At 43.8% G+C, this 25,883-nt stretch overlaps 1 protein-coding gene across 2 annotated transcripts in view; it reads right to left on the bottom strand.

Moving 5' to 3' along the window:
* Positions 1–25,883, bottom strand: part of FAM168A (family with sequence similarity 168 member A) — a 579,070-nt gene that overhangs the window by 526,265 nt on the left and 26,922 nt on the right. The window lies entirely within an intron of this gene.

The following is a 25,883-nucleotide window of genomic DNA, read 5'->3' as shown; positions in this document are numbered from 1 at the left end:
TTAAATACATAGCCATTAATTTATATGTTTTTTCAAGTGTATCATTAATTGGGATCAAAATTTGAATGTCGTCTGCATATATAAAATGCGTTAGGCCTAAACCGGCTAGTAGATGACACAGTGGCAACATATAAACATTAAATAATGTTGCCAATAACACCGAACCCTGCAGTACCCCTGTGTCAAGGGTAATTTTGTCTGACCTCATGTTATTAATTTGTAATTGATAGGAACTGCAAACTGGTTAAAGACAAGAAAGACAGTAGGATTATGTCTGTTTTCACAGTGGAATGTCTCAGGGATCTGTACTTGTACCAGTGCTTTTTAATACATTTATAAATGATCTGGAAAGGAGTACAATGAGTGATGTGATCAAATTTGAAAATGACACAAAATGTAAATATTCAGAGTAGTTAAATCACAAGCAGATTGTGATAAATTGCAGAAGGACTTTGTGAGACTAGAACACTGAACATCCAAATGGCAAATGAAATTTAATGTGGACAAGTGCAAGGTGAGGCATATAGAGAAAAAAATAACCCTTGCTGTAGCTGCATGATGTTAGGTTCCATATTAGGAGTTATTACCCAGAAAAGAGATCTAGGCATCATAGTGGACAATACATTGAAATCATCAGCTCAGTGTGCTGCAGTGTTCAAAAAAGCAAACAGAATGCAAAGAATTATTAGGAAGAGAATGGCACATAAAACCGTGGATGTCATAATGCCTCTGTATCGCTCCATGGTGAGACCACACCTTGATTACTGTGTGCAATTCTGGTCAACGTATCTCAAAAAAGATATAGCTGCACTGGAGAAAGTACAGAGAAAGGCAACCTAAATGATGAAGGGCATGAAACAGCTCCCCTATGAGGAAAGGCTAAAGAGGTTAGGGCTGGTCAGCTTGAAGAAGAGACGACTGAGGTGGGATATGATAAAGGTCTACAAAATCATGAAAGGACTAGAACAAGTAAATGTGAATCAGTTATTTACTCTTTCAGATAATAGGACTAGGGGGCACTCCATGAAGTTATCAAGTAGCACATTTAAAACAAAATCAGAGAAAATTATTTCACTCAATGCACAATTAAACTCTGGAATTCATTGCCAGAGGGTGTGTTAAGGCAATTAGTGTAGCTGGGTTTATATGGTTGTAATATACAACGTACCATGTAACAAAAAGACAAAGTATTTAATTTCTCAACGTTGTGCTGACCACGAGAGTAATCAAAATTTATATTGAATAGTACCGCATCAGCAAGCCAGACAACGGCAGTGGAAACACTTGCCGTCCGGACCACTCGTCATTTGCGGTTAGATGTTTAAGACATTGTTCAAAAGTGTCTATTTTTATAAACTTAACACTTCAGCTGTTCCCTGAGAGTCAACTCAAAAATCAATCCCAACAGCGGCCGGTGTTTCGCGATGTATCAATCGCTTCTTCAGGAGTGTTTTATAAATTGCTGAAAAGGGTGCTTCTTAGTGGACTCATACGTCTCAGACGCTGTTTCAATTAGAACGGGACATACATTATTTTCAATTAGAATGGGACGTACAACGTACATTATTGTGTTAAACAATTTTTATTATTATCATTGAGAGCATAGACAAACATAACAGCAAGAACAGCAACTTCACCTGTCAAGTTGTCCCAATGAGAATACCCCTTCTAGTAACATCTCAATCTCCCACCTAAACCCCACCCCCTCCCTAACCCACCCACCCTACTAATTAGTACAGTTAATTACAGTGAGTTCCGTACTGGTGAAATTCTCCTAATCAGCAAACAACAGTCAGAGCCATCAGCAGTTCAGAATGAGACTCCGGGCCCGATGAGGCAGCGCCTGGATGTATACCGACCAGACCTGAAGAAAGCATCGTCGTTGTTGGGGACTGGATTGGGAGGTCATATTATCCAGTTGCATCATTCGATGTAGATGGTTTCTCCATGTCCAGTATGAGGGACCGGTTGTCTCCTTCCAATTTATCAATATGACCTTTTTCCCCACTGCAAAGGCTTTCCGGACAAACTTGCGGAGTCCCGGGTTCCGAATAACCGTATTGGGAATACAGTCAAATATAATCATGTACGGTGAAAGAGAAAGGTTCACTGCTAACAGTCCATTCAAATAACGCACAAGTTTCCCCCAATAAAGTTGAATTTCTGGGCACTCCCAGAATACATGAAGCAGAGAGCCTCGAGAGCATGAACAACGAGGACAGGACGCTGATTGCGTCAATTTCGCATAATATGCGATTTGCGGGGTCACATACGCCCGATATATCAATTTCAATTGCATTTCTCTATAATACATGTTAGGGGTAGTCTCCATTAACCGTCTCATACTGGCCTGAAGTACCCCAACGGGAACTTGAAACCCACCATCTCTACGCCACCTCTCCGATACTTTGCGAAACATCTCAACCGAGGTTGTGGGATTGAGCGAATGATAGTAAACTGACAAGGAAGGTCCTCTATCCTTGCCCAAAAGAAAAAACCGTTCCAACACATGCAAGTGGGCTAGATCCTTATGAATGGCCGGTATTGCATTGAAGTAGTGTCGGAACTGCAGGTAACCAAATATGTGAATGTCTGGCAAGCCATGTTCCGCCTGAATTTCGGCGAAAGAAAAGAGGGTCCCCGAGTGGTGAATCAAATGACCCAACCTGGTAATACCAGTCTTCTGCCAATCCCGAAAAACCCGAGACTGCGAGCCTGGGGTGAAATGGGGATTCCCCCTAATGGGTAATAAAAAAGCACTATAGGCCGATAGACCCAACTTCTGAGTTAAGTACCGCCAAGCGTATCGGAGAGGTGCGATGAGTGGGTCTCTACGGACGGACTCTGCTAAATCCGTGGCTGGACACATTAGAGCAAAGGTTAAGTCCAGGGGTGCCAACAGCGTGTGTTCCGCTAAGATCCCAACATAATCGGAGCCATCTGAAATCCAGTCCCTGACCACCCTGAGATTGGCCGCAACCGCATATCGTTGCAAATCAGGCACCCCCATACCCCCCTTGCCCCACTTTAGTTGTAACCAACGTAGCGGTATGCGGGCCTTTTTGCCATGCCACAAAAATGTGCGCACCAATTTATCCAATTTCTCCTGGTCCTTCCTTGTGATATGGAAGGGAAAATTCTGCAAGACATATAACCATTTGGGCAATATGATGAGTTTAAATAGATTAACACGCCCTCCCACGGTCAGGGGCAGTTCCCTCCATCTCTCTAACCTATCCTGGGTTAATTGGAGCAATCTGGGAATGTTGAGGGAATATATGGAAGCCAGGTCCGTGGATAAGAAAATCCCCAAGTATTTCAAAGCCGTTTCCGTCCACCGAAGAGGGAAGCGCCCCGTCCATTGCTCCCGCAAAGTGGGCGGGTAACCCAATGCCTCCGACTTATCCCAATTAATACTAAGCCCCGAGAACTCCCCAAACTCCTGAAATAGTGTCAGGAGCGGTGGAAGAGAGCACCCTGGTGAGGTAAGAAAAATCAAAATATCGTCTGCGAACGCAGCGTACTTGAAAATTTCTCGATCCGTATGGGAGTAGAATTTCAGGCCCCTAATGTTAGGAGCTGCTTGCAACGCCAATAGCAGAGGCTCCACCGTAAGTAAAAATAGCAAAGGAGACAGTGGACAACCCTGTCGGGTGCCCCGTCCTACTGATATGGGAGGTGATAATTCCCCATTTACCAACAAGCGAGCTTGAGGATTTGCGTATAACAATTGTATGGCTTGGAAGAAAAAACCCTGAATGCCCATTTCTTCTAGCAGCTGGAACAGGAAACCCCATTCAACTTTGTCAAATGCCTTCTCGGCATCTAGGCTGACCACCAAAAAAGGGAAGTTCGAGCGTTTGCATAAAGCCATCGCCACTGCTACTTTCCTAATATTTGTGAGCCCGTAGTGTCTCCTAACGAACCCTACCTGGCCCGGTTGAATCAAGGAGGGTATTATGGTACCAAGGCGGTCTGCTAGAATTTTTGCGAGAAATTTTTGGTCAACATTCAGCAGGGATATCGGTCGGTAACCCGACGGTTCCATCAGGTCCTTACCAGGCTTTGGGATAAGAGTCACATGTGCCATGTTTCCCGATGGCGGAAAAGATCCCTGTTGTATTAAAGCCGTAAACACTAAAGGAAGAAGACCCGACAGGGGTTCCACCAAACATTGATAAAATTCTGAATTATACCCATCCGGACCCGGCGTTTTGAACGGTTTAGCCCGCTGAATGACCCTCCTGATCTCTGCTTCCTGAATAGGTTCATTAAGCCATCTCTGTTGAGCTATCGTGATGGAGGGAATGTTAATCTTATCAGAAAATGCTTCCCATTGGTCCGAGGACCAACCACCCGAACGATACAATTGGGCATAATAATCTTGGAAGGTATCTAGAATTGCTGTAGTAGTGTTGACTATCTTCCCACCTTTTGTGCGCATTGCTGGCACATGTCTGGAGCCCCGGGCCGAGCGGACTAAATTGGCCAACAATTTCCCGGATTTGTTACCAAAGTGATAAAATTGGTGCCTATAATAAAAAATACTTTTCATCGCCCTCTGATGTAGTACCGCATTGATAGCTGTTTGCAAGGATACATAAGTGGCCCTCGCGTGGACAGAGGGATGTGCTAGCCACTCCCGTCTGGCGTTTTGTAGCTGAGTATGCAATCGAAAGAGCCGCTTGTCTAACGACCTCCGCCAGTGTGTTACATAAGAAATGAGGTCCCCACGCAAAACCGCCTTCGCAGTGTTCCAGAACAAAATCGGGTCCCCTACGTGCTCCTGATTAAGGGTTGCAAAGTCCTCCCAACGCTCCCTGACATAAGCCTGGAAAGCTGGGTCCTGCGCTAAATAATAAGGATACCTCCAGATAAAACTTTTCCGGTGGGTTACGTTTACTGCAAGTTCAATCCAGATAGGCGCGTGATCAGAGATTAGCACGTCACCTATGTCTGCCCTTGTCACTTTTGAAAAATAGTTTGCGCTCACATAGATGTAATCAATACGAGTTTGGGTCGCGTGTGCTCTGGCTATGTGGGTGAAACCTCTTTCAAGCGGGTGCAATGTTCTCCAAGAATCCACCAGGTGCATGGTGTCTTCCAGGGCTTTCAACTGCTTACTAGGCTGCACAGCTGAGGGACCTGACGCAATTCTATCCCAATCTGGGTCCCTGAGGGCGTTGAAATCCCCCCCTACCACCAGATGCATGCCCAGGTATGGGAGAAGTGCCCGCTGCAGGCCTCTGTAGAAGCTCGCCGATTGCGTGTTGGGAGCATATACATTACAAAGCACTACGGGGGTATGGAAAAGTTCCGCCTCTACAATGATGTATCTGCCATTTGGGTCTTTAATCTCCTTCTTAACCTGCCAAGGGATATTTTTCCGTACTAAGATGGCTACCCCTGCCGACTTTAAAGTACCTGAGGCAAAGTGGACTGTCCCCACCCAATTTTGACGCAGTTTGGGATGTTCAGCGTCAATAAGATATGTTTCTTGTAAAAGGGCCACATCCGCTGATTGCCGTTTGAGGGCCTGAAGAATTTTATATCTCTTAACAGGTGTCTGTATGCCACAAACATTCCAGGAAAAAAGCCTAGATCCCATTTTAGCCATACTCTGAGAGCAAGAGCGTTAGTGGAAAGAGTTTTGTCAACCAGATAACAAGGGAGGGCTGTCCCAGCAAAAACCCTCCCCGGAACTTTAAAGAGTCACCAGCACAGGTCATCACAAGCAAACTAATTTGAACCTCCCCCCCACCTAACATACAGTCTGATCCCCAAAACCCCTGGATCCCCCCCCTCCCTTCCCCCCCCCCCCCCCATCCAGCACCACCCCCCTTCTCACCCCCCCCTGTCGCCCACATCCCTTTCCTCCCTGCCCACTCCAAACTAACCCCAGTATGGAGACCACGTATAACGCTATTAGCTCCCCCCCCCCCCCACCCAGCCCACCTCACAACGCAGAACCCTCTCTCTTTCACTGTCTACAGATTTTGTGAACGGTATAACGTTTCTCTGGCAAACAGCCCAGCAGAATAACAATAAACAATAGTGTAAAACGCACAACTTTTACCAAAACTTGTTACAGAAATATAAAATGTATTCTCCCCTGCTGTCAGTCCCGAGCTGCCAGGGACCCGAGCCAACCTGCCTCCCAACCAAGTCCCCCCCGCTGAGAGCTTTACCCTAACGAACCCCATATCGGGGAAACTAATAAGGGAGGCAGGCAAACAGCAGCGGAAGATAATCGCACATCAGGGGCACCGAGGAACCTGCCTGCCGGGCTCCCCAATGCGCGATCGTACTCCCGCCACCCACCTGCCCCCTCAGCCAGAGAGCAGCCTCAGTCCAGCGATGGCTTCCGGATTCGGCACTACAAGGATTGAAAGGCTGCCAATGATCACCACCGCTTTCCGCCGCTGGTCCTCGCAGGTCACGTGTTAGGTCCCGGGCTGAGTTGATGAGTCCTCCACGGGTCAAACCATGCGCCGGCCAAATGTCAAAGGGGAAGGGGGGGGGCAAGCTAACTCCCCTCATCGCGCCTCTTCGCCTCCCGCAGGGGAACCATCCCGCTAGGCAGGTACCGCGGGAAACAATCAAGACTGAGTCAAAACTGGGGAGAAACAACAAACCTTGCTGCAACTTAGCCGGGTCCCCAAAAGCCGCGCTTCGATACTTTCCTGTCGCCTGTTAAATAGGGGAAACATCTCTCCGTGGCACGCCATAACGCCGTCAAGTCCCGGAGGCAGAATAAATCAGAATGTCTCCAGCACCCACGCTTCGGCGGCCATCTTGTCCACATGGCTTTTCTGTTAGGAAACAGCAGAGACAGTTCGGCTCCCCCCGGACAAAGAGGTAAGCTGCTTTATATATTCCTGCAGGTCTCCCGGGCTTGTAAACCATCGGGGTCCAGAAGGGCCTTCGACCCGAACCCTGGCTGGGTAGACCATGAATGCACGGTGCCCTAAATTATGCAGTTGAGCACATAACGGTGACAGTGCCCGCCTCTGAGCTGACAATGCCGCTGAAAAATCCTGAAAGACCAGAATTTTATGGCCTTCATGTTGTAGAGCTTTACCCCCTCGAACAGCACGCAGAATCTCCTCTTTATGTCTGAAATTTAAAATTTTTGCGATGACAACTCTCGGCCTGTCCTGCAAGGTTTTAGTATTACCCAGACGGTGGGCCCTCTCCACTCGCAGGGGGCCACGAGACAGATCCAGCGCCAGTTCCCTGGTAAGCCAGGATTCCAGCCAGCCCGGCAATTCTCGGTCGGACAGGGACTCCGGGATGCCCACAAATCTCAAATTGGATCTGCGTGACCTGTTTTCCAGGTCCTCTAGTCGGTCAGTGTGGAGAGCCACTGTCTTCTTTAGCAGGTCCAGTGTCGCCTGTGTTTGCTGTAGACCATCTTCTGTGCCAGAAATTCTGTGTTCTAGTTCCCCAAATCGGGTCTCATAGCCCGCAATGGAAGCCGACACTTCACCCATCTGCTGCGAAAGCTTTTTAAATTCGGGCTCCAGGGCTTCTACTACTGCAGCTTTGATTTCAGCCCAGGTATTCGGAGCTGGCAAGTCAGGCGGGCCCTGTTCGTCCTCCATAACCAGGTCCGCAGGCCGCAGCTTGTCTTTTTCTTTTTCCTTATCTTTCCTTGCTGTTCTGGTGGCCATAGCGGCAACAAACAGCACCAGGTCCCTCTGCAGAGTTGATTTTAGTTATTAGAAGGCTGTTTTTTTTGCTCAGGGACGTTGGATGGGGCTGGATGAGAGGGCTAGGAGCCAGAGAGAGAAACCTACATCCGTCCTCTCTCACAGCGTCACGTGATCTCCAACGTACATTATTTTCAGATGGAGATCACAGTTATTTATCGGTTACATAAGCTGTACACATCATATCTGACTGACATGTACTCTTATTATTGTTTGAGTCATGAAGTGTTATTAATGAACTTTAAATTACAAAAAAATAAAAAATAAAACAGGTTTGGATAAGTTCCTGGAGGAGAAGATCATAAACTTATTAATCAATAAGGAATAGCCACTGATTGTTACCAGCATTTGTAGCTTGGAATCTATTTAATGTTTGAGAACTAGACAGATACTTGCAACTTGGATTGGCTACTGTTGGAAACAAGATGCTGGGCTTGATACACCCTTGGTCTGACCCAGTATGGCAATTTCTCATGTTCTTATGTACTGGGTTCAACCCCAAGTGTGCACTCTACCAGCATTTCCAGTAAGCAAGGTTCCACTGGGGAAATCAGCCTGGGGCTGATTTCCCCAGTGGAACCTTGCCCCAGAATCATGAAGGCTAACCATAGCTCTGGGAGATATAATCAGTCCTCACTTATCCACAGGTGAAGACAACAGACTAGGTCCACAATGAAGTCATATAACATATGTTCTATGTCTCCGACAACAGAGTAGGGAAATCCCAGGCATAGGGACTGGTCTAGCAGAAAGAAAATGAAATATAAGTTCTGCAGTCATGGCTATGAAACTTCCATGCCTTTTTATGCCACTGGTGCTGGTAAATCAATCCAATTCCGCATCCTGAAGGATTAATACAAATATATTTTCCTTGCCTTCAGAACTTGGAACTCAAGCTGATAATGAATCACACTTCAATTCTCCCAATACTCATAATATGCACCAAGTGAATGACATATTATGGAATATGTGTATCAAGAGAACTACAACATCAACATAAAAGCAATATTTAAACTAACAATTGCCAAAATGCATTTTGCTACAGATTTTGTATTTGGAATAGATGTCAAGTAGGTGAAACCTCTGATCTGCTACTGAAATAACGCAATGATGCTTTTTTGCCTTAAATCTACAATAAAAATATGTAGTAATTCATATTTTGTTTCTGTACAATATTGTGCATCATGATTTCAACAGTATATGGATGTATGAGAAATCACCACCAGAAAACTTCCAAACAAAATATTTTTAAATGCATTTCCAGCCTCTGGACTGAGATGTGAATTATGGCTAAATTATTCTTACCTGATAATTTTCTTTCCTTAAGTCCTGCCAGTCCAGTCATCAATATAGAATTTTCCTCTCCACAGCTGATGGAGACAAAGGACACCTCTTTTATGACCTCAGTCTGAGCTAAAAGGGAGACGTGTACCAAGGCCATTGCCAGTAGACTACTGCCAGAGCACTATGACCAATTCCCCCCTCCCCCGCATTTCCCAATAAAGATATCATAGAGCTCACAAGACTGTCCCGAATCATTAAGAGGTACAAGAGAGATCAGGCACCCTTAGGGAGATAAGAATGTACTTTGTAATTAAGCTTTTCTAACCCTGTGTTTCTGGGTGGGTTCTGGACTGATCTAGTAGGACTGAAAATAATCAGGTAAGAATACTTTAACATTCCTTGAGTCCTGCTAGAACAGTCATGACATATGGAGTTACAAAAGCTACTCCTCGCTTGGGTGGGAGGAAGGACAGGGCTGCTTTAATGATTCCTTCCCCAAAGGCAGCAACTGCCTTGGCCCGTATGTCCTACCTTTTATGCTTATCGAAACAATGAAAGAATGACCAGGCAGGCACCTGCCTTACAAGTTTCCTCTGTCCAGGATGATGGTTGCACTCTTGTAGAATGAGCCCAGAGCGCTGCTGGGGCCTGCTTACCTAATAGTAGGTGAGCCGATGCAATTGCCTCTCTGATCCACTTAACTATGGTAGCTGCCTCCCCTTTCCGGGCACCGCAAAACAAGACAAACAAGTTGTCCATTTTCCTAAACGTGTTTGCTACTTTTAGGTATCTCAAAAGAATCCAATGTACATCTAATAGGCATAGGCTCCTCTCTTTCCCCGACAGTCCCCACTATTGAAGGCTGGAAGGGATACAGATCGATTTATATGAAATCCTTAATAAATTTGCTTCCTATAAATTCCAATCAAAACATAATGACACCAAAAGCAGACATCAAATGGTCTACATTTGAAACAACAACTGCATTAGAAACTGAATCATTAAATTAATAAAGCTAAACATTGTTAAACACCCTCGATCAAATTAAAAACAATTACACAAACTATTGCAAAACCTATGGCAGCAATAATCAATTTATCTATAACAGAAGGTACCTATCCTGACGTATTGAAGAACGCCCTTATTAAACCCATATTAAAAAATCCCAAGCTAGATGCTACACAAGTCGTTAATTATAGACCTATATCCAATCTACCATTTGTAGCTAAACTGATAGAGAAAATCATTAAATGACAACTAGACAATTATCTGGAATCACATAATATTTTATTTCCGAACCAATTTGGTTTCCGAAAAAATTTTTAATACTGAACTGCTTTTAATCTCCTTATCAGATACTATTCTAAGGGGCTTAGACTCTGGCCAAAGCTATTTTTTAGTTTTATTAGATTTATCGGCTGCATTTGATACAGTTGATCACCGTATTTTAATTACACGCCTTAAAGAAATAGGAATACAAAACACCGATTTAAACTGGTTCATATCCTTTTTAAATAATCGAAGTTTTCAAGTAAAAATAAAAAATACACTTTCCAATACTTTTCCATTAAAAACTGGCGACCCACAAGACTCCACCCTCTCTGTGACAATGTTTAATATCTATCTTCTACCGATTTGTCATTTTCTATCAGGGTTAGGCCTTAATTTTCATATATACGCGATGACATTCAGTTTCTTGTACCCATCAAAGACACAATAGATCAAGCACTAAAGACTGTATCAATGTATTTAGATCTGATCAACTTCTTGTATCCCTGAAGCTGATTTTGAATACCAATAAAACAGATATTACTATTGGAAAGAAAATCCACAGCAATGGACATGCAACCGTTATCCCTTAAGAATAATGCAAAGATACAACCATGCACTTTTGTTAGAGACCTTGGAGTAACAATAGATATGGAACTTGGGATGAAAAAAAACATAGACTTTGCCTTAATCATAGTAATTAATATCCCTACCTCATAAGGGCAATTCTTCAACGCTATAAGCACATTGACTGGCATATTGTTATCTATATTTAAACCCCTGCTTCTTTTCTCTGATCCAAGTTATATTACTCCCTTGTTTTATTGTAACTGCATTCCTTAGCCTTCTCTTGTTTAATGTTTTTTACTACCATTACTATTATTTTATTATTATTACTTAGATCAATGTTATTTATTGCCTTTTTGTTCCCTATCTACTTGTTAATTGTAAACCGACATGATGCGATATTTATCGCGAATGCCGGTATAGAAAAACTTAAAATAAATAAATAAATAAATATTGCATTAAAAATAAAAGAAGATTATTTTAAACTACTTACTCTCAGAAAGCTGAAACCTATGTTGGCATCCACAGAATTTAGAACTGTTCTACAATCCTTAATTTTATCAAACATTGACTATTGCAATGCATTACTGCTTGGTCTACCTAACAATACCATCAGGCCATTACAGGTGTTACAGAACGCAGCAGCACACATTTTGACTGGAACAAAAAAATGTGAACATATTACCCCCGTATTAATATCTTTACATTGGCTGCCAATAACATACCACGTAGAAAATAAGGTTGCATGCATTTTACACAAGATACTACATGGAAATAATATCGATTGGTTAAATTATTCAATACATTTACATGTTCCACAAAGAGACCTCCGTTCTAGTCATAAGGGTTTCCTGTCTGTACCAACAATCAAAACAGCAAGGCTCAGTGAGGTTCGTGATAGAACAATTTCTATTGCAGGCCCTAAACTATAGAATACATTACCAACCAACATAAGATTACAAACAGACATCAAGAAATTTAAAACAGACTTAAAGACATGGCTATTTACATGTGCATACACAGAAGCATGACAATTAAATTAAATTGTATTCTTTAGTTCATTGTTATTATTTGATAATTATAATTATGATGTAAGAATGTTTTAAGGTTTTATGATTTTACTGTTTTTACTATAATTCTAAAGTTTCTAATATTTTATGATATTAATCTGTTATTAACTTAAGTCAATTATATTATTGTATACAACTGTATTTTATGTTAATGTACACCGTTGTGATGGTCTAACGACTGATGTTGCAGTATAAAAAACCAATAAACTATATAAACTACTGACACCACCTTGGGCAGGAACAACGGAATCAGTCGAAAATTGACTGGATCCTGTGAAAATACTAAGCAAGGATCCCTGCATGACAGGGCCTGCAGCTGAGTTGTGTCTGGCGAGCAGATCGCCACAAGGAAGAAGGTCTTCAGTGACAAACCTTTAAGAGATGCCACCTTTCACAGCTGAAAGGGCAGTCTGACTAAGGCCTGAGGCACCAGCCTGAGGTCCCATTGGGCAGAACGGTAGGCTAATGCATTTTACCCCTTTGAGAAAACATCCTATGTCTGGGTGTGCTGCTTCAGGGGTGCCTTTGATTCGACTCCTATAACAAGCAATGGCTGCTTCCTGGACCTTCAAGAAACCGAGTATCAGATCTTTGTCCAGATCTGCCTGCAAGAATTCTAATACTGGTGGGGTGTCCACTCTCCAAGGAGAACGAAAAATACTGCGCCAAGCAAGACCAAACACTCTAACACAAGCTAGGGAGGTAGAAAGTTTCCATGCCTTTAATATAGTTGATATTGCTAAGGCAGAGTAAACTCTGTTGCACTTATACACCCTCTCAAGCGCCAATTCTTAAGACAGAATAGGCCTTTCCAAAGACGAACCCCGTTCCTTGGGTACAGCCAGTGTGGAGCTGTCCAGCAACCTCACCATCTCTGCGTACCAGGGTCTTATTGGCCAATCTGACACTATTAGGAGGACCAAGAACAGATGGCTCTCCACCTTCTTTATTGTCCTATCAGTGGTCATGGTGGTAAGACAGATAGCAGGCGGAGCCTTGACCACGGACATAAAAGTATGTCTATGCCCCTGGACCCCGGCTCCTCTTTATAGCTGAAAAATGTGTCGGTTTTGGCATTTAAACATGTTGCCCATTAGGTCTTCACATAGGAAACCTCAATGACTCACTATCATTTCAAAGGCTTCTGGTCCCAGCACCCATTTTCCCAGGTCCAACTTATTCCTGCTAAGATAATCGGCTTGCAGCTTCTTCTTTCCTGCTATGTAGGCTGTTGAGAGGTAGTGAAGATGTTTCTCCGCCCACTCGAGCAGCCGGGATGCCTCCTGCGCCAGGGAGAGGCAGCAATTGCCCCCTTGCTTACTGACATATGCTAAGGCCATGGATTGTTTGTCTATACCCTGATTACCTTCCCTCTTACTAGAGGAAGGGAAGTGATGCAGAGACAGCATGATTGCACGTTTCTAACTTGTTTACTGAATAAGATAACTCCTTTCCTGTCCAGTGCCCTTGACAATATGCACTCCACCCTCTCAGACTGGAATCCATAGTGACCATCACCCATTTCGGGGTTCTAGAGCTATTCCTTTCTGGAGGTTTAAGGGTTATGTGTCCTTACCCTTGAGGAGACCGAGGAGACCTGAAGGCAGCGCTGGTAGTCCTGGGAGAAAGGCGACAAGTACAAAAGTAGAGCCTGTTGGGAGGGTCACATATGGGCCCTGACCAATGCGACCAGATCTAGCATTGATGACATGAGGCCTAGGAGGAAGATGTAATCCCATGCTCTGGAATCCTCCCAAGCCTGAAAAGGTAATACCTGGTCTATTAGTTTAAACATTCTAATGGATGTCGGACACACTAGCCTCTGCCTTGGGTCAAAATGAGCCCCCCAAAACTCCAATATTTGTGATGGCTCTAAACTGATATGGTATGATTGTTACTATATAAAAATTACAATCAATGTATTTTAAATGTAAACTGCTCCGGCCAGATCTGGAATCTATTGTGCATATATAAGAAATAATAAATGCAAACATACATACATACTACTCACGCAATCTAATTGCTGAAAGATGGAGGACTGTTTCGGAAGCCTGCAAGCTATCCTGAACCAATTTGGCACATATAAATCAATCGTCCAAATACGAGTGGCACCATAATGCTCTGTACATGTAGGGCTACTTCCACAACCACCATGACCTTGGTGAAGGTCCTAAGGGCCGTTGCTAGGCCGAAAGGCAATGCTTGAAACTAAAAATGTTCACCAAACAGGCAGAACATTAATAGGCTCCGATGAGATACCTGGATGGGAATACAGAAGTATGCTTCCTCTAGATCCAGCGATGCTAGGTATTCTCCTAACCTCACTGATTCTATTACCAATTACAGAGTCTCCATCAGAAAATGAGGCACGTGTGTCTGTTGATCCCTTTTAGGTCCAACATTGGGCTGAAGGCTACATAATTCTCTCCCTTACCGCAAGTATCACAACTTGTTTTTTTTAAGCCTATCTTCTCATTGACATGAACATCTTCCATATTCCTATCCTCAAATACTTTAACTTCTCACACAATACCTCGAGAACTAAGCTCAACATACCATACGACAAATCTCTAATTCCTATCATGACTTCACCCCTCTCCCAAATATTAGGTCTGATGACTTTTTCCATTTTGCTTATAAATGCTCAATCCATCCTCAAAAAGGCTACTCTATTAGGCGATATCCTTTCAGACGAGTCTTCTGATATTTGTACACTAACGGAAACATGGCTAAAAAACATGGACATCGCCATTACTAATCAACTACCTACAGACATCTACAATGTGTTCTCTATACCTAGACCTAAAAAGAAAGGAGGTGGACTCCTCCTGGCTGCTAAAAAGAAATTCAATCTCACCCTGCAAACCTTCATTTCACCGCCCAAAATCGAGATTGCTCTCTTTAAATCAAAAGCACTACAGATATGCCTTATCTATGCTCCCCCAGGCATACTAGAAAACAACCCTTCATTACTCACTGAATATATATCTAAATACATCAACATTAACATACCAGCTATCATCCTAGGAGACCTTAACCTCCATTTCGACCGCTCCACACCATCACCAGCCTGCGAAGCTACCCTTACCACCCTTAATGCACTTGGATTTAAACAATTGGTTTCAGGCCCTACTCACAAAGGAGGTCACACCCTTGATGTTATATTCACTAACTCTCTTGTAGACACTGACCCACCCAAATGCACCCCCATACCCTGGTCAGACCATTACCGGATAGACACATGCTGCACAATTACATGCAACCCCCATTCTCCTCACACCAAAAAAAGATCTATTGAGGAAGTGACTTCACTCCCCATGAGAACACCTTAACCCAGTGCTCTCCGCTCCCACTCAAACTAAAAGCATCTTTTGGCCTTTAATTCCACGATTCCGCGGACACTCCGTGCTGCCTAAAGATCTCAGGCACCTGATGGTGGCAGCGGGCAAGAAAAAATTTGCCGATCTACAGAAATTTTCCTACTCAAAACCTGGAGAGGAGCACGAGTCGGCAAGCGGCAAAATGGCGTCGGGGGAGACTCAAGCTGCGCAGCGGGAGGATGGAGGCTTGACTGATGGGACTGACACGGACCTGCCAACGCGCGGCGAAATGCGCAGTTGGTTTCAGGAAATCAGGCAGGACATTAAAAGCTATAAAATGGAAATGGCAACAATTATTGAATAAATTAGAGAAGAACATGCAGGCATTACCAGGAGACTGGATGAGACAGAGATACGCTTAGACACTCAAGGGGAAAGCTGGCACTCTCTTCAAAAGGACACTGCGGTGCTTACCTCGCAATATCAACAACTAGCAGACAAAATGGAGGACATCGAAAACCGTAGCAGACTGTGCAACATACGCATTCGAGGGGTCCCAGAGACTGAAGACTATGCTGACTGCATAGCTGTAGTCACTCGGCTATCAAAATTTTTTCTTTCGCATGGAGAGCAGACTGCGGTGGCAGACGCTGTTGATATTAATATCGAGCGGGCGCACAGGACCCTTGGACCCCGGATTTCCAACCAGCCCAGGGATATCGTGGCCTTCTACCTCTCCTACCAGCAAAAAGAGCGCGTATTTGGTGCGGCTCGCAAGCAGCGCACATGGCTTTGGGAAGGACATGAGATCGCTATATTCGCTAATCTTGCGGAGTGTTGCCGCCGCCAGAGACAGGAATTCAAATGTGTTACTTCTCAACTTCTGGCCTCCAATGTTCGCTACCGCTGGATCTTCCCTGGAGGCATGGTATTTACGCTGGAGGGGATTTCTCACCGGGTGCGCACTGTGGAAGAGGCAGCAGGGATCCTTAAAGCAGCGGGTATCAACGTGGAGGTGCCCCCTAAATCTGCAACCACGGGCGCATCTAATCGAGGTGCACCCCCGTCAGCACCTCCAAAATGGCAAAGGGTCGCAAATGGCCGTCGACGCCTGCAACGAAATTCCTTGGGATCTCAGGCACAGACTGATCCTGCGTGATTCTCTGCTATTTGAGCAGGGTGCTTTATAATTACTGACTAGCTTTTAAGCCTAAGGGCCTGTTTTGCTATTGTTTGACATTAATTTGGTTTTCCTGCCAGTTTGGGAGACTGCCTGCTTCGTTGTGCAGGTTCTACATTAAGTGGACTGGAACCACTATGAACCTTTTGATGCAACCAAAAGACTTTGTTAGATACATTTGCAAGTTTGAGAGGGACGTAGAAGAGATGTGACCTAACATCCTCCTTCTTGTGCTGAGATATGAGAGAAATCTCAGGTGGTGGGGCAGGGTGGGGGGGGAGGGGATAAATCTCTTGGGAGGTATAATGCTCACTGGGGAATGGGGGACGATGTTTCTGGGGGAATGGGTGTATGCTTGTGACAACTGGTATTGCTTAGAGGGGATTGTGCACTTATCTGTGAGCTCTTTGGGGGCGTGTTTGGGGGAATTGACGACTGCTTGTCCTTACTGCTATGGTGGTTCTCCTGTTGCGGGCCCTGCTACGTCCGGGGCATTATTTTGGACGACTTTAGGGGTTGAGTGAATATACTGTAATGACGACCTTTCAGTTCATGTCCCTAAATGTAAAGGGACTTAACACCCCCCGAAAACGTAGCTTACTTTTCAGGGAACTAGATCGGCTACATGTTACTGTGGCGTTCCTGCAGGAGACTCACTTGCGCAAATGTTATCAGCGATTGATGCACTCTGCCAAGTACCCACATCAATACTGGGCAGCGGCTTCCAAAACTTCTAAATATGCAGGAGTGGGGATTCTTTTACATAAAGATGTCCACTTTGAATTTAAGGGAATGTGGGCAGACCCAGAAGGTAGATATTTGTCTTTAATCATTACTATTGGAGGCACATTGTATACTCTTATCTCTGTGTATGGGGCTACGGCTCACAAGGCGGAATTTTATCACACTATGGCACAGAATCTGGAGGGGAGGGTTGAGGGATACACGATAATGGGTGGTGATTTTAATTTGACGATCAATCCCAGTCTGGATACATCCAGTGGCCGCAGCAGTGACCCTAAGGCCGCTAGATGTGCTTTGAAGTCTATTATGAATACCTTGGGGATCCTTGATATATGGCGTACTCGATATCCTAAGTCTCGCAATTATACATTTTTTTCCCATCCTAATCGGAGCTATTCTAGATTAGACATGTTTTTGGTGAGTACCAAGCTCGCACCGAAAGTCCTACAGGCCGATCTCGAAATGATTTTGTGGTCTGACCATGCCCCCATCTGGTTTGCTTTGGAAGTCACAGATTATGATACTGGTCTTCGATACTGGAGATTTAATGATTCTCTCTTGGATGACCCTCAGTATGTTACTCAAATTCGGGGTGAGATTACTGATTATTTAGACCATAATGATAATGGAGCTGTCAATCCGGTGGTACTGTGGGACTGCCTCAAGGCTGTGTTGCGAGGTAAATTTATTGCTCGCTCCTCTTATCTTAAAAAACATAGGGAGCAGACTCGAGAGGGGTTGCTTGTTAATTTACAAAGGCTTGAAGAGCAGCACAAGGCAGCTCCCAAATCTACCTCTATCCTGACCCAATTGACGGCTGTACGCAGTCAGATAGCCTCTTTGGATTCAGCAGCCATAGCCCACCAATTAAATCTCTCCCAACAAAAATATTTTGAGGGTGGCAATAAAGCCGGAAAGATATTAGCTCAGACCCTTAATCGCAAGACTTCCCAATCTACAATTGTAAAAATTAAAGAGCGTGATGATGGGCGTATGCTTACTGACAATAAATCTATCCGACAAAGGTTTTTACAGTTCTACACGGAGTTGTATTCCCAGGATAGAGCAATAAGCTCCGAGGGGATAGCAGCATATTTGGCCAATACCCCCCTGAAGGAACTCTCAGAGTCCCAGAGAGTTCTGATGGACAAAGATATTAATCAATTTGAAGTGCAACAGGCTATCAAATCTCTGAAGCCAGGGAAATCACCAGGGCTAGATGGGTACACAGGATGCTTCTATCAGGTATTTTCGGTAGAGCTGACTCCCTTATTAGTGAAATTTTTCCAAGCCTTAAAAGGGGGCATTCCCATATCATCTGAGGGAAACACAGCTGGGATAACTATCCTCGCTAAGCCCGGCCGAGATCCGACGTTATGTGGATCTTACCGCCCAATTTCTCTGATAAACATAGACCTGAAGATACTGGCGAAAATTCTGGCAACGCGTCTAAATAGCTTTATCGCCCAGGTCATACACCCGGATCAGGCGGGTTTTATACCTGGTCGACAGGCTAGTGACAATGTCCATAAAATTTTAGATTTGATTTGGTGGGTCAAAAAGCAGAATCTCTCGACACTAGCGCTATCGGTCGACGCCGAGAAGGCATTCGACATGGTTCATTGGCCCTATCTTTTTGCTCTTTTGCGTAAATTAAATTTCGGCGACTCCTTCTTACAATGGTTGGCACGCTTATATGACAATCCCTTAGCCTGTATAAAAGTGAATGGAGGATACTCCGGTACTTTTCCTGTGCGAAGGGGAACGAGACAAGGATGTCCTCTCTCACCATTTTATTTGCCATTTTTTGGAACCTTTTGCAGTCAAACTACGGGAGAACTCTGGGGTGCAGGGGGTTACCTTGGGCTCCTCATCCTCTAAGTTATCATTATTCGCCGACGATATTATGATTATGATCACTGAACCACATACTTCATTAGCGCATCTGACTCTCGCCTTAGAGGAGTTTAGTACTGTTTCCGGGTTTCGCATCAATTGGGAGAAATCTGAGATATTGAATGTAAACACCCCATCCGCTGTGGCGAATGAGTTACGGACGAAATTTCGGTTCAAATGGGCGCAAAAGCAATTGAAATATCTGGGAGTTCATATTGGTGCCACTGGTGATGAATTCCAATTGAATTATGACACTTTGTGGCAGCGACTGACTAAGGATCTTGAGGAGTGGAACAGATACAGCATTTCATGGCTGGGGTGGATAGCGGCGATAAAAATGACAGTTTTACCCAGGCTGCTGTACCTGTTTCAGACTCTACCCATTGCTATCCCCTCCCAGAAGCTTATTAAATGGCAGAGGAGACTTATGTCTTACATTTGGGGTAATAGGAGACCCAGGGTGGCCCGCCGTATCTTGTATCAGCCTAGAACCAAGGGGGGGCTGGGTGTTTCTAACCTAGTGAAGTATTATTTAGCTGCCCGATTTAAGTCTGCTGTTGACTGGCACAGACAGACCTCCCCGAAGCTATGGGTTACACATAGCCAGAGTCTATTGGGCAATGTACCCTTAAACAGCCTGATTTGGCAACCCAGAAATACGTGGATGCTTCCCTCCAGAGATAATTTACCTCCCTCGCTGAATTTTACTTTAGAATTATGGTCCAAGCACAGATCCCTTTTGGTGGGCACTAGGGAATATCATCGACAGACTTATTTATATGCTAACTCGACTTTTACCCCGGGATATAGCTCCCCTATCTTTCGACGTTGGGAGGCTCAGGGCATTAAGACCTGGGATCATGTGTGGGGTACAAAAGATCTCTTACCCTTTGCTGTATTACAAAATAGATTTGCTCTTCCTGATTCAGATGTCTTTGCATACATTCAATTGAGACACTTTGCCCATACCCACTCTCTTGGGAGCCATCTGAGCCAGGGACGGTCGGATTATGAACTTATCTGCAGCAAAGCTGATTCTATTACGAAAACGCTATCTACCCTATATGCCATCCTGAGTGCGGTTCCCTTTGTGAAATATCACCATATGGTAGCATGGGAAACAGACCTTCAAGTGATCTTGTCTGGCAAAGAGTGGGAAGGTATCATTTTGCAACTGGGTAAAGGCGTCATAGCCGCCTCCTTGATTGAAAATTCCCTAAAAGTGTTTTATCGTTGGCATTTAACACCTGAATGTCTTCACAAAATGCGCTCCCACATTTCTGATAAATGTTGGAGGTCATGTGGAGCTTTGGGAAGTTATCTTCACATATGGTGAGAGTGTAAAGGGATTCGAGGTCTATGGGAGGATATCGAACAATGGTATCGTATCTGTGGCTCCCAAGCATGTGCTGTTGGGTGTCCCGCATCGCTCCCTGACAGGGAGTAGTAATAGATTGGCTAATTATATTTTTACGGCTACCAGGACGGTGATTGCAAGTCATTGGAATTCCCCCTTTGGCCCTGGGGTGGTGGAGGTTCAAAGTAAGCTAGATAAAATCTATATCTTGGCGGAGATTACCGCACATAAACAAAAACAGGGCGGGTTATTCCGTAAGGTTTGGCAGCCTTACCTCACGTGGAGGCCACATGACGTTTGACTTTTGTCTGTGACATTCTCGAATGATACTCTGGAAGTGTAGTTCCATAAAGGGTCACTGCCGTAATTCTCTTCGCATTACCAGTGTGAGAACACAATCCCTACAGATGCTATATTCCCCTTTGACCAATAATTCTGTGTAGCACTTCTACCTCGGGTCCTCATTCCTTCAGGGAAGGGAGATTGTTGGGCTTAAATAACAAGAGACAAATGTTGAGAATTTGTACTGCTTTTTATTTATCTGTATCATTGATATCTATACAGCGTATAGTATGTATATGCATATGTCTCAATAAAACTTTCAATTATAAAAAAAAAAAAAAAAAAAGATCTATTACATTCAGAAAACAATGCAAAACCGAAAACATCGCTGAAGCCCTTTCAGAAGAACTCCTCAAGTTAGACCTCTCTGATGCCAACTCGGCCTGCTCTTCCTGGTACCAAATCACTAGCAACGTAGCTAATGAGCTCTGCCCACTACGTACTAAAGAAATCAACACAGGTACACCCCTGATCTTAGAAAATTGAAACTTGAGCTCCGTAAAATGGAAAAGAAATGGCGTAGAAACCAAACCCCTTTGCTACTTCAAAAATTTAGATCACTTCTTCATGAATACCGGAAAACGACAGACGAAACCAAGAAAAACTACTACGCCTCGAAGATCCACCAATACCAATTTAACCCACGCGCCCTCTTCCAATACGTTTCTAGCATCATCACTCCCCAGCAAACCAACTCAGATAATGACAAAAATAGATGTGAAACACTAGCAACCTACTTTCATGACAAAATTAATGCTATTATGAATCGCATCTCTACTTCCCCCCCTTCTAACATCTCTACAAACACTGCCACACCCTCTATTTCCCTTATCCATAGACTACCCACACTCAATCCAAAACTACACATTCACTGCTCAGCTTCCCTTACAAAATTCAAAACCACGACACTAGAAATTGAAGGTATACTCAAAAAAACTAAACCAGCAAGGCACCCTTTTGACATCATGCCTACAAAAACACTCCTCGCCTTTCCTTCAAGAATTGCTATACCCACACCTGCACAACTCAAGCACGCCATAATAAAACCAACACTGAAGAAACAAGACTTGGACCCAACGGAATCAGCAAACTTTCGCCCAGTCTCAAACCTACCTTTCCTATCCAAAATTTTAGAGAAAGTCATCAACAAGCAACAAACTGAATACCTAGATGAAAATCAATTACTCTCCCCATCCCAATATGGATTCCGTAAGTACCACAGTACCGAAACTCTTCTCTTAACACTCTCTGATTCAATTCTAAAAGCATTAGACACTGGTCACTCTTATATACTTGCCCTGCTGGACATTTCCTCAGCATTTGACACAGTCAACCACAATACCCTTTTAACTCGCCTCTCACAAATCGGCATTACTGGCACTGTTCTATGTTGGCTCAAATCTTTTCTGAACGACAGGAAATACAGTGTAAGAATTGGCCAACAAGAATCCAAACCCAAAATCTGCTACAAGGAGTACCCCAAGGATCCACTCTCTCTTCAACACATACCTCACTCCACTCTGTTGACTGTTGATGAAACTGGGTCTGCCGCACTTCATATATGCAGATGACGTGCAGATCCTAATCCCTATCAATGACTCCCTACCCAATGCTCTCAAAACCTGGAATACCGCACTAGCGGAAATTAAGAAGCTACTAACTGAAAACTCATTGGCAATAAATACCAACAAAACAGAGCTTCTCATAATTTCGCCACAAAACACCCATTCTAGCCCTAATCTACAATCTCCATCTGACCATCACAATATACAACAAGTCCGCAGTCTTGGCGTTATAAATGACCAACATTTCACATTAAAAAAATGTATTACTTCCACCATCAAAAATGGTTTCCATAAACTTCATACATTGAAAAGGATCAAACCCCTCCTACACCCACATGACTTCCAGACTGAACTACAAGCTACTATATTGTCTAAATTGGACTACTGCAATGCCATATTACTAGGTCTCCCAAATAACTCACTACAACCATTACAGATGCTACAAAATGCAGTTGCACGCTTGTTTACTAACACTCACTGCCACAAACACATTACTCCAGCTCTACAATTCCTCCACTGGCTTCCGATCGCATCTAGGATATCATTCAAAGTTCTTACCCTTATACACAAGTCTTTATATAACCAAGATATACATTGGTTCTCTGATCATTTTACATTCCATACATCAGACAGACCAATAAGAAAAATGCACCAGGCTAAACTCTCTATTGCTACGCTCAAACATATAAAATATGTTTCAATGAGAGAACAATCATTCACGATAGCTGGAATCAACATATGGAACAAAATGCCCACAGATCTGCGCCAGGAGCCCTGCCACAAGAAATTTAAACAGAACCTGAAAACCTGGCTGTTTAAACAAGCCTACAATTTATGAACACTTCCCTTCAGATAATACTATTTATATGCCACACATTCAATATTACCTTTCCATACCAATCAGTTAATATGCAATAACGCTAAACACACTCTTTGAACTATATACTTACAATACTCTTACTATTGTAAAGACTAATCTGATCCTCTAATCTGTCAATTAATTCCTGACTCACAAGTAATCTACATTTCCTGTTTTATATTCCCAAATTGTAAATGTGTGTATTGTTACTGTTTCCTCCGGCTAAATGCACCTCCTATGGATTATTTGATGTTAATTATTTTATAGTTTTAATTTTATCCGTTATGTACCTTTATATAATTGTTGGATTGTAAAGCTTGTTGCTAATTTAATGTTCATTGTAAACCGAGGTGATGTTTCCTAACATGCCGTGGTATATAAAAAACCCTTAAATAAAAATAATAAATACATCATTTTTAGAACTACAAAATATAGAGTAAATGCCATGAACTCTCTTGTGGGGGCGTTGGTATGATTGTTTGGAGCCACTGTGATTTTATTAATGTCCCCTTGACCAGCTTTCTTGAGAGGAGAGGCATAAGGGGAGACTACAAAGATCTATGGACAGGTTACGTACACTCAAGGGTATAACCCTATAGCAGTCAGCCTCTATTTCTCCTAGGCAAAAGACTAATACCTCTAACACGCCTTAGAGCAGCAGCACCTGTGCCTGCATTGTGAGGCCCCTAAACCAAATCTATCCAAAGAATTCCAGTAACTCTTTCTTACTCCGACTCATCTCGGTGAGCCATGGCAGCGCTCATTTAGTAAGCAGCCATCCAGATCTCACCCAGTGCCCAGTCTGCACTTTCTCGCCGGCGCTCACTCAACAAGCAACCAGCGCTCACTCAACAAGCAACCATCCAGCGCTCACTCAACAAGCAACCATCCAGCGCTCACTCAACAAGCAACCAGCGCTCATTCAACAAGCAACCAGCGCTCATTCAACAAGCAACCATCCAGCGCTCACTCAACAAGCAACCATCCAGCGCTCACTCAACAAGCAACCATCCAGCGCTCACTCAACAAGCAACCATCCAGCGCTCATTCAACAAGCAACCATCCAGCGCTCATTCAACAAGCAACCATCCAGCGCTCACTCAACAAGCAACCATCCAGCGCTCATTCAACAAGCAACCATCCAGCGCTCATTCAACAAGCAACCATCCAGCGCTCACTCAACAAGCAACCATCCAGCGCTCATTCAACAAGCAACCATCCAGCGCTCATTCAACAAGCAACCATCCAGCGCTCACTCAACAAGCAACCATCCAGCGCTCACTCAACAAGCAACCATCCAGCGCTCACTCAACAAGCAACCATCCAGCGCTCACTCAACAAGCAACCAGCGCTCATTCAACAAGCAACCATCCAGCGCTCAGTTACAAAACCAATCATGGCGATCTCATCCATCCCCATCATCCACAACCTCAAGAGACCAGCAGCAAAAAAACAAGCCTTACCACACTCTTTACAAAAAAGACTCATCCCTATTATCATCTCACCTTTAAACCAACTACTGGGACTGTCACTTTTCACCTTATCACTGCTGAACGCACAGTCTTTGACTAAGAAAACTCACCTGCTTCATGACTATCTGCTGGAAACAAACACAGACATATTTGCAATCACTGAAACCTGGTTAAAACCAGAAGACATTGCTACAATCAACCAACTCCCTACTCACTCGTACAACATATTCTCAATCCCCAGACTCAAAAAACGAGGAGGAGGTCTTCTTCTGGCAGCAAAAAAAACACTAGGAATGTCACTACAAACTTCAATATCTTCACATTCTCTAGAATTTGCCGTATTTAAATCCTCTCACCTTCAAATCGGGCTTACATACGCCACCCCAGGATACCTCGAAACCGATCCATCACCTTTGGTTGAAAATATAGTAAAACACATCAACTCCGACACACCAGCGATACTATTGGGGGACTTCAACCTCCATGTGGATGTATCCCCCCATTCTCACAGCTGTGAAACTCTCCTAAGCACACTAAACTGCATGGGTTTCAAACAAATAATTAAGGAACCCACCCACAAAGCTGGTCATACGTTGGACCTCATTTTCATTAACCAGGAACTTACCCTTTCTTCTCACCCCACATGCCTTCCAGTTCCCTGGTCAGACCATAAGCTGATCAACACAACACTAAAGATAAACCTACCTACACTCCCAGATAAGCAGAATAACACAATCCAATTCAAGAAAATGTGCAGCCAGGAAATTCTCAGCAACAGCCTATCGGATGAACTTAACCAACTGGACCTCACTAACGCGGACTCAGCCATTGTGTCCTGGAACAACATTACCAAAAAAGTGGCCGATACTACATGCCCAACTATTACCAAAGCTCCTCAAGCAAACAAGGACAACAGAAAACCTTGGTACACACCAAAACTAAAATCCTTAAAACAGGATCTCAGAAAAAAAGAACAACACTGGCGTAAAAACCCAACATACACCAACATCACAGCATTCAAAACCATGATGCACCATTACAGAATATCCATCCTCCAAGCAAAAAAAGACTTTTACTCACAAAAAATCCACCACTTCATTTTCGACCCTAGAGCGCTTTTTTCTTTGGTCTCATCCCTCACTAAACCCCTACCAACATCCATACCAGATGATAAAGCAGCAAGCAAAGCAGAAGAACTGGCAACCTACTTCAAAAACAAGATACCAAATCTACTAACTCAGTCAAT

Source organism: Rhinatrema bivittatum, chromosome 5 (assembly GCF_901001135.1).
Source record: "Rhinatrema bivittatum chromosome 5, aRhiBiv1.1, whole genome shotgun sequence".
Lineage (NCBI taxonomy): Eukaryota > Metazoa > Chordata > Amphibia > Gymnophiona > Rhinatrematidae > Rhinatrema > Rhinatrema bivittatum.
The sequence above is the reverse complement of the archived record's forward strand: the minus strand, read 5'-3'. Positions and strand labels throughout refer to the sequence as shown.